The following is an 11,255-nucleotide window of genomic DNA, read 5'->3' as shown; positions in this document are numbered from 1 at the left end:
CCGACGGGCCAATGGAGACGTCAAGAGATATCGAGGCTAATAACTAAAGAAAATAATGATCCGGAAAAGCTAAAGCCAAAAAATCGACGATCATCTAATGGGACATACCAAAGAAGCCATCACTGAAGAACTGACGGTCCAATGGATGAAAAATTTATATGGTAGACGGTCAAATTATTGACGGTCTTACCAAAAAATGAGACTACTTACAAATAAGTTTCTCCAACCAACAAGCCTGTAAAGATGACGAGCTAATCAAAAAGGCTAAATATGAAAATAATAGGCGATCTCATTAAAATTAGTCAAACAATAAAAGTCAGTGTATATGTTCAAAGTAACGGACAACAGGGGGTAGATGGAATTACAAGCAAAAAGCCCAACAAACATAAGGGCACTTGAAGACATTGTTCAAAAATTACAATTAATAAAGGATTAAGCGGCAGGAGCGTCCTTGGAGACCCCGTCAGCTTTATCCTTCACAATCTGATTTGAAGGCCCAGCAGGGGTAGCGACAGCAGGCTGGGCCAAAACAACCCCAGCATCATTAAGCAAAGAATCCAAGCTGAGGGGTTCGTCATCTCTATCAGCGGCAGGAGTCATCGGAACGGAAGTATCCATGGTGATTCCAGACAGATCCAGCTCCGGATAAGCTAACGACACTTGCTTCAGACAATCATCGAAACCTGCGCCATAGTAATCAGTATAGGAGTCGATGAAGGACTGAGTTGTCTTAAATTTTTCAACTGCGTCAGTCCCAGCCGTCACCACTTGCGCACGCAAAGATGAAACCTCCTCCTCAAGTTTCTTCTGCTCACCCTCTGCTTCTCCTAACTTCTCCTTCACGTCCTTCAGATCTGTGTTTAAGAGACGGACGGCCTCCTTGTATTGCGCCTGCTGATCCATCAGGGTGGAATTGTGCCTCCTCACCCGAGAGACGACGCCTTCTTTGGCCACGCATCGGTCTTGAAGTGCTTTAACACGAACCAAGGCTTGAAGGAAACACAACCGTCAGCTATTGAGCAAGGTAAAGATCAGATTAATCAAAGTAAGGAAGCATACCCGTGCAATATCAAAGAAGGCTGACGCCCCCAGGTCATCCGTCCCAAGCTGAGCACAAGGATCCAGATCCGTCTGTTTGATAAGAGATTCCAGACTCTCGACGGCGTAATCCTTGTGAGTCAGCAAGCAACGGGGCCCCTCAATGACGGGACCAGAGGAAGTCATCACTCCTTTCCCAGCACCGTGACTAGGCTTGGGGGGTGACTTCTGGGAGGGCACGTCCGTAGGAGTGACGGCCACCTTCTTAGAAGGAGGATCATCCTTTCCATCAGATTTCCTCTTGATTGAGCCCTTCAAGGAGGAATGAGGAGTTGACGCTCCTTCCTTTCCCTTAGCTTTATCTTCTTCCTTCTTACGGGCGGCAGCGGCCCTCACCCTTTGCTTCGCAGCCTCCATCTCTGCACAAAGAAAGCTAACGGATAAGTAATCTGACGGATGAGTAGTAGCAGACGGATTAAATAACGCATTTACTTACGTTTTCTTGAAAATTCTTCCAACTTCCGAGCTTCGACCGTCGGCTCAGGACCACCACAATACAAATGTAGAGTGTCTAGGGTTATCAAATCCCTACACCTACGTTGCTCAAGTGAGATGGTGAGTATCCGACGGATGAATTCCTTTTGTTCGTCAGACACCTCCGGACGAGTGATGGCTGAAACAAAAGGAAACAGACGGTGTTAAAAGAGACGGTGAAAATGAAAAGCGACAGTAAAAAGAAAGAGACGGGGGCAACCTGACTCCCTAATATAAGCCCATGTGTTATCAAAATAACCACCAGGCAACGTGTCCCATTCATCCGGGCGGCACACCCAGTCAGTCCCCTTAACAAAGAAAAATCTGTTCTTCCAGTTCCTATTCGAATCCGGCATATCAAACACTAATCTTAAGCTCTTTTCACGGGGTGCAAAATGATATGTCCCCTTGGCAGATACTTTATGCTGAGGTCTGTAACAGTAAAAGAACTCGTCAAGCGAAAGTTGACGGTTCCCCCCACTCAGGCGACCCCAGAGGACCTCAGCACCAATAAAGATCCTCCAGGCATTCGGAGATATCTGGCTGACGGACAATCCTAAGAAATCCGCCAGCCGACGGTGTAAAGCCGTCAGTGGAAGTCTAAGGCCAGCTGCGAACATGGCATCGTACATCCCCACATCAGCCGTCCTCCCTGTATAACACTTCTCATTCTTTTTAGGGAGACGGAGAGGAATGTGATCTGGGATTTGGAAACGAATACGCAACTCAGAAAAAACTCTGTTGCTCATCTTTGGGAGAAATTTATTGACGGCCCACTCCTCTGGAAGGATGAAGGGACGATTACCTCCAGAACTCCCCGAAGTTCCCTCACTGGACTCTTCGTCACCCTCATCCTCACTACCGTCACTACCACCTCTACCTCCGTTGCTATCGATCTCCTCGTCACCTTCCTCCCAGTTACCGTCATCAACAACTTCCTCATCGATCCCCTGGACCTCAACCTCACTTAACATTTTTTCCCTAAATCCCTCGACACGGTCTTCTACGTCAATACTAAGGGATTGGGCTGACGTTTCTTTTCCTGACGACTCAGAAAAGCCGTCGGACTCTTGACCTGAGCCAAAAACTTCGTCGTAGCCCGCTCCGTCGCGGACTGACGACTGATCACTCGACGCGTCACTTGACATCTGACTACCTACAAGTGATGGATACACCCTAAGTCCCTAGACTGACGTTCTTAATAAAAAATTCTTTGGGCAAAAGTAAAAATAAAAAGAGAAACAAAGAGAAGGGAAGAGGAACTTACAGGTGAAATGGATCTTGAATAAGTGAAACAACTTGAAGGATGACGGTACTGGTAAAAGTTGACGGAACGAATCGTTTGTAAGAGCGACGGTTTCTCTCTTGAAAGATCTTCGAGGTTGAAATAGCGAAATAAAGCAGTGAGGCGTGATATTTATATAGGGGGAAAACGCACGAAACGCGAGGCGACGCCTGTGCCCAGAAACGAGACCAACTACCGCGCGCCACGTGACCTTGCATTAAATAGCTCGCGGCCCGAGGAATCATTCGTAATTCTTTTTTTAGAAATAACTCCACATGCTGACGGTTTAAAACGTCAAGCATATAGATTAGGGGGCAACTGATGAGGATAAAAGGAGAGAGCCTCAGACTGACGGTGTTATGCTGTCTTCCATACATAAATAGACGGAGCAATAGCTGACGGTTATAGCGATGGCCCCCCAATGATTGACGGTTCCGCCAAGTGACGCCCAAAAAGCTGAAGGAGATATATTGAGGCCGACGGACCAATCATAAAGTCGACTTGCTTCCCACGTTATAAGTCAAGAGTTGACTTGTTTCCCACGCAAGAGAATATTCAAAGGGACTCCTATAAGGAAAGGATCCCGGAAAATACGCCCAAAGGGACTCCTATAAGGAAAAGACTTCTACTCCAAGGAAAAGAGGGATGACCCTTGCTACTATAAAAACCTTAGCACTCTCGTTACCCGAGGTACGCATAATTTTTACTCTCTCTAGCACTCTAGAGCAGTGAGAATAGTTCTAACTTGACCTTCGGAGGGTATTTGGCCGGTACCACACCGGTGCTCTCTGCTAGGTTATTCCTTTTCGTTGTGCAGGTGCCATTTGCGATCAAACGAGGAGCGTGTGACTCATTGTTGGTATTGTTTTCGGTACCATCACCAAGAAACTTAAATATGCAATCACATTCCAATTTCAAATTCTTTCTTGAAACATATTATTAATAAATATGCAAGAACAGTACATAATAAAGGAAAGGTAAATACCTGACTGTCCTTGTCTTGTAGTACAAAGAATCATATGTAACCCCTCAATCATGTTTAGCTACAAACATGAGAAAAAGAAAAAAGAAAAATGCAAGCACCTGCAACAAAAGTGAAATAAAATAGAATATCATAGAAAAATCTTAGTAGAAATAACATAAAGTAATTCACAATTGGCAAATTAACAAAGCAAAATTCACAATTCACAAAGGTATCTAAAAGGAACCTTCACAATTGATTATGCTTCCATTTACTTTTGCTTCACTGTTGTTTTTTTCCTCAACACCCACACAGATGCTCAATTTGGTTAAGTTTGTCTGATCATGAAAATACTTTGGAAGCTTTATATCAAGCAGATGGTGTGTGTCTATGAAAAGTGACACTATTTTGATTCTAGGAAAGTTAACTAACCTGGGTTGGAGGAGAAAGATGAAGAAGAAGAACATGATTTATCAGTTACAAAATCAAAGAAATCAAATTAAAAAAAAAAAAAAAATTTAACAAATCCTTAGGTGTAAATTAATTGAAATCAACAATAATCAAACTGAAAGTAATTCAAACATTAATGAATTAGTAAGAATAAATAAAAGCTAAAATGTTTCACAGATATCTTATGCGATTCGTACTAACGGATTTAATCTTAAAGAGAGAAAAGAGTTACCTTCTTTGGAAGAGTCGGCAGTTTGGGCTAATACCTTAGAGAGAATGATTGAGAGGATTAAACCCAGATTTTGAAACCCAGAGGTCTGCGTTAGGAAGGTGTGAAGTGGTTAGAGAGAAGAAGGTTTTGGATGAGTATACTTGAGGGTTGAAGAGATAATCAAACGGTGGGGCCGACAAATATAGAACTGGAGAAGGGTGGTGTCGAGGAATGGCAGAGCGTTGTCTGCGTTTTGGAGGAAGGAGAAGGTAGAGCGTGTTAAGGGCTTAGGGCTCTGATTTTGCGTTTAAGTATTTTTTTTGGGTTTAAAAGTTTTTTTTTTTTTTTTTTGGGGCTTAGGGCTCTGATTTTGCGTTTAAGTATTTTTTTGGGTTAATTTTTTTTTTTTTGGGTTTATGATTTTTTTTTTAATATTATGCTGATGTGGAAAATTGTGGAAGCTTCAAAAGCTTCGATTATATATATATATATATATATATATATAGATAATAATAATAATAATTGACATGTTCATTAATACCAAAGAAAAGAGGAAGACTTAGGTACAATATTTAGTATTGTTTCTTAGGTTCACATTTTAAGATTTTGCCATGTGGATATTTTTTCATGAGATGGAAGTGTATTTTTTAGTTGAGTAACCACATGGCTAAATCTTAAGAGGAGAATCTAAAGAACAGCACCTAAGATACTGTATCTAAATTTTGTCCCGAAGAAATTATAAAAATGTTAGAGTAATTGAGATGTGAGTAGGTGATTGAATTGTTAAGTTCAAGAGTGAGTGAGGGAGTGATTAATATTTGTATGGATAGGTCAAAATTAATTGTCTTTTTTTTTAATGGATTGTTAAGTAAAGTTTTAAGGTCTTATTTTAGAGACTCGCAACCAGTTCTTAATGTGGATTGGTTGGAGAGGGGGAAAAAATTAATGCATAGAATATTAGTGAAGACTAGTTACTATAAATCTCTCTTCTTAGTCTTCATTACTCCCCGTGCATATGCACAGTACAATTAAAAAAAAATTACAATTACGCACATATATGGATTCAAATTATACTCTCTTTTTATCTATTATTATTTTATTTTAATTTCTTTTGGATATACACATGAGTTTACTCTTTCTTTTTTTGTTTATTGAGTTTTTGATGATTTATTTATATTAGACCCTTCATCTTTTGCACCTCATTAACTCACCTAGAACAAAAATTAAAAAAAACTTTATAGGACATATGACGCAAAATTAGACAACAATTGGAATCTAAATTAAAACCTAATTGAATATATATATATATATATATATATAGATAGATAGATAGATAGATAGATAGATAGATAGATTTATGGGCTTCCTCGCCTTCCTTAAGTAAAGTCTTAAAGCATCTGCATCAGTTGATGCATAATTTCTGTCAATTTTGCAAGAAAAAACATGTTTTTTCTATTTTTCATACCCACTTTTACAAAACACTCATATCATTTTGTCTATTCTACACATTTATTCAATAAAATATTCATTCTTGACTGAATACCCAACCACCATCAACGATCAATACCCAGCCACAATCAACGATCCACACAACCACCATCATTAAGCCCGCCTCCATCATCAACCCACCCATCAAAATCCCAAAACCACTAATCAAAATCATCAAAACCTAGCCACCATCAATGATCAATACTCAGCCTCCATCATCAACGATCCACACAACCACCATCATCAAGCCAACCTCCGTCATCAACCCACCCATCAAAATCCTAAAACCACTAATCAAAATCATCAAAACCCACAAATTAAAACCCACGGATCAAAATCATCAAAACCCAATAATAAAAATCATCAAACCCACTAATCAAAACCATCGACAATCGGCAACGGTGAAAACATTGATCAAAATCCCAAAACCAACAGAGCAGCGGACCATCAAAACCCACTAATCAGAATCCCAAAACCATCAAACCGAGAAAAAAGATAGCAACGGCGATCGGCGAGGCAGTGGCAATTTGCGTGAGCAGCGACGAGTAAGGTGATTGGCGGTGGCACAGTTGTGGTGAGACTTGAGAGAGCAGCGGAGATCAGTGTAGGAAGAGAGTGTGAGGTGAGAGTCAGACTAGAAAGAAAAAGAGAGAGTGAGGTGGAGAGAGGAAAAAATAATAAAATATCAAATGCAAGAGCTACAGTCACTGTGCATATATATGCTATGCACAATTATTGTAACACTTGTGCATTTATGCACAATTTTACACCCACTGATGTGGGTGTGTTTTTTTTTTTTTTTTTTTTTTAATTTTTTTTTTATCAAAATGTGTAAAATGCCTTACTTTTTCTATTTTGCAAGATTATGCAACCATTGATGTGGTTGCTCTTATGGACTTTTTATTAGATTAGGAGGTCCTTCATTTATCTTTGCCAAAGATTCATTGCCACAAAGCTTCTCCATCTGATAGTTAATGATTGTCACACACCTAAAGAACTCGCTCTCAGAAAACATCACTCTCAATTAAAATGGTTTGTGACCTTTTATTTCCTTTGCCGCAACTATAAACTGTACATGATACATGAGTATTAGTTTTTCTCTTGTTGAAGCTTGGAAACCAATATACAAATAAAATGATATCAAGGAAATCTTATCACACACTCTTACAACTAGGGGTGTGCATCCAACCTCCTAACTCGCCAAAACTAACCCGACCCAACCTGTTGGGTTGGGTTGGTTTTTAGGGGTGGATGGGTTGGGTTGGGTTTGGGTTATAACAATCACAACCCGCCTAACCCGACCCGACCCACCTATATATTTAAATTTTAAATTATATATATATATACACACACACACACACACACACACACACACACACACATATATATATATATATATATATATGTGGGGCCCAATAATTTGTGGCCCTGGCCCATTTATTCATTAGGGCCCAAGGCCCGAGCCGAGGAAGGTTATAGCCCAGGCCCGGTAATACAAGTACAAAATGGTCTTGGGACACCGCCGAGGATGATTCAGTCCTTGGCATGTCCGAGGTCTCACTGGAAGGAAGGGCAAAAACGGTATAGGAGCAGCTTGGAAAAAATCTAAAATATCTAGGTCAATAGAGAAGGATACGTTGGAAAGTATAACGACCAGGGAAAGCTGTCCTTACTGCCATTCAATACTCTGCACCTGACAGAGCCATACTCTCCATCTTTTACAACCACCCCCAACCACTCTGGATATGGGCTGATGGGACAAGTATCAGTCTTGGCAAAAGTCGATCCTACACGTGGACGAAGGATAAGGAACACCTACTAGTATAAAAGGAAAAGTAAGCAATCCAGAGCAGAGGCTGGGAAAAATGGCCAAAAACCAGAGCCTCCCAGCCCGCCTCCAGGAGAAAGACTCCTAGGGCGCACACGATTTTAATTACGTATGCCCACCACGAAAAACCACTGTCTTGTGACTGAGGCCTAGCCTTTCAAACCCATGCTCTACAAATGATATTGTTTGGGCCTTTTTACGTGCGAACCCAACACTGTTACGGGTCGTTACGAATCGTGTCCTTACAATTGGCGCCGTTTGTGGGAAAGGCTTGTGTGTTGGCATAGACGGTAGGTCAAGACAGTTCCCTTGTCATTTCTAACAGCCGGTTGTGATGTTCTAGCGTAAAGTTCCACTAGGGGCTATGTTTCTTTACTAGGGGCTACGCTTCATAGCGTCAGTTGCACGGATGGTTCTAGGGGCTTGGCCGAGGATCTAACTCCCCTAAAAACCAAGGTCTCATGCCATAGTCGAGGGGTTAATTCACCCAACTACTTATCAAAAACTGAGTTTTGGACAGAACTAAGGTATTGCATGGTCCTAGGACTCAAACCTATGGGGAAACCAACTACTTAGAAGAAAAAATTGAGTTTTGGATAGAACCAAGGTATTGCATGGTCCTAGGACTCAAACCTATGGGGAAACCAACTACTTAGAAGAAAAAACTGAGTTTTGGACAGAACCAAGGTATTGCATGGTCCTCGGACTCAAACCTATGGGGAAACCAACTACTTAGAAGAGAAACTGAGTTTTGGACAGAACCAGGGTATTGCATGGTCCTCGGACTTAAACCTATGGGGAAACCAACTACTTATCAAAATCAAGTTTTGGACAGAACCAGGGTATTGCATGGTCCTCGGACTCAAACCTATGGGGAAACCAACTACTTATCAAAATCAAGTTTTGGACAGAATCAGGGTATTGCATGGTCCTCGGACTCAAACCTATGGGGAAACCAACTACTTATCAAAATCAAGTTTTGGACAGAACCAGGGTATTGCATGGTCCTCGGACTCAAACCTATGGGGAAACCAACTACTTATCAAAATCAAGTTTTGGACAAAACTAGGGTATTGCATGGTCCTCGGATTCAAACCTATGGGAAAACCAACTACTTATTAAAATCAAGTTTTGGACAGAACCAAGGCATTGCATGGTCCTCGGACTCAAACCTATGGGGAAACCAACTACTTAGAAGAGAAACTGAGTTTTGGACAGAACCAGGGTGTTGCATGGTCCTCGGACTCGAACCTATGGGGAAACCAACTACTTATCAAAATCAAGTTTTGGACAGAACCAAGGTATTGCATGGTCCTAGGACTCAAACCTATGGGGAAACCAACTACTTAGAAGAGAAACTGAGTTTTGGACAGAACCAAGGTATTGCATGGTCCTCGGATTCAAACCTATGGAGAAACCAACTACTTCAATATCAAGTTTTAGACAGAACCAAGGTATTGTATGGTCCTCAGACTCAAACCTAAGGAAAGGTCAACTACTTAATAAGAATTCTAAGTTGCTCAATCCTCGGATCAAGTACTAGAAGAGGTTAAAGCTATGAAAGTTATTAGGAAGATGGTGAAATTCCTTATTACTCGGCAACCTGTAGGGGCTGTTCATTTTTGGGTTATATGTCCTCGGGTGATTACCTCCTACACCGCACCGAGCATTCAGCTGTCATCTCGGCTATTTTTGGGGTAAGTATTGTTTTCTCAGGTCGGCATTATTGTGCCAAGCAACTCTGTTAAGTTCATAATAATATGTTTTCTTTAGCAAGGGTTTCGACCCTAAGTGTCGTTTGTTCAGGTTGGCATTATTGTGCCAAACAGCTCTCATAAGTTCATAATAGTATCTTTTATCTTGGTAAGGGATTTTGGCCCTAAGTATCACTTTCTCAGGTCGGCATTATTGAGCCAAACAATATTATTAAGTTCATTATGAACACCTTTTCCTCAGTGAAGGTTTCTGCCCTAAGTGCCATTTATTTAAGTCGGCATTATTATGCCAGATAGTTCCAATAAGCACAGAGCAAGATCTTTTTATTTACTGAGATTTCGGCTCCAAGCATCGTTCATAGTATAAAAATAAAAAGAAAGAAGTTACAAGATAGTACGTCTATTCATGGCATGACTATTTCAAAAGAAGAGATAGAATATACGAAATCAAGAAATGACGACCTTTATTAATGTAAAGAGGTGTTACAGTGTACAATGAAGGGCTTAAACAAAGCCTATATAGAAAATGAGTTATAAAAAAAATAAAAAATAATAGCAAACAAACAGAAATCTTTTTAAGCTCTGCTCCCAAGTCTTTCCAAGCTCTGCCCTAGTGGCACCCATATTGAGAGGAGGACCTTCCTTGGTGGGAGAGGAGAAGAAGAGGAAGAAGGAAAATCACCAGGGTGGATCTGGTGGTGGAAAGAAGAAGAAAGAGAGACAAAAGGAGGCACCAGTGAAGGAAGAGAGGAAGAAGCAGGGATACTTTGTCCCTGCGTCAGTCCTGACTCCTAACACGCTGGTGCCATGTTAGCTATGCTCATAAGAGAGCGGCTGGTACTGATAATGGGTGATCCCAGCTCAGCCGCACCAAAAGTTTGACGCGACGAGCCCCTGCTTCGGATTTTGACTGAAAGAAGGATGAGAAGCATCTTGAGTCTCTCCCATCCCTGTCCTGACCGAGCCATTTTGAGCTTCGCAAGAACGTAGCATTTCTGGGAAGGGTATGGTCTCTTCATTCCCACTCCTATCTTGGACTTATCACGATTCAAGGTGTAAGCAAGCGAGTAAGAGAAACTCTAGGGGAGGCCAAGGATTTTCAGACTTCAAAAGGATTGAAAGGGCTCTGTGTAAGAGAGGTAACCTCTTGCTTTCCTTCTTATATGAAGAGCAAAATGGGAGGCATTTAATCTATCCATATTCCCAAGAAAATCGGCAAACGAGAATATACCCGTTCCACTTCCCTACACCGTCAATAACCGTCGAATTTAAATGGTCTCGTAAAGGGAAATCATTAAAGGCGCGTTTTGGATAATCAAACGGCAGGAACGCATTATGAGTGAATTCAGAGGAATGTCTCGTAGCCCGGTATGTTTCCTGGGTAGATAAAGAGACACCAACATTAATGAAGGACAGAGTTAAACGAGCCGTAATAAAGGCTTGACATTACCAAAATCCTCCTCTTCAACCAAGAGGTCGGACAGCAGGATTTTGAGGGGCTATTATGGGGCCCAATAATTTGTGGCCCTGGCCCATTTATTCATTGGGGCCCAAGGCCCGAGCCGAGGAAGGTTATAGCCCAGGCCTGGTAATACAAGTACAAAATGGTCTTGGGACACCGCCGAGGATGATTCAGTCCTCGGCATGTCCGAGGTCTCACTGGAAGGAAGGACAAAAACGGTATAGGAGCAGCTTGGAAAAAATCTAAAATATCTAGGTCAATAGAGAAGGATACGCTGGAAAGT

Source organism: Quercus robur, chromosome 3, assembly GCF_932294415.1.
Source record: "Quercus robur chromosome 3, dhQueRobu3.1, whole genome shotgun sequence".
In the NCBI taxonomy this organism is placed as follows: Eukaryota; Viridiplantae; Streptophyta; class Magnoliopsida; order Fagales; family Fagaceae; genus Quercus; species Quercus robur.
Note: the sequence above shows the minus strand (reverse complement) of the source record.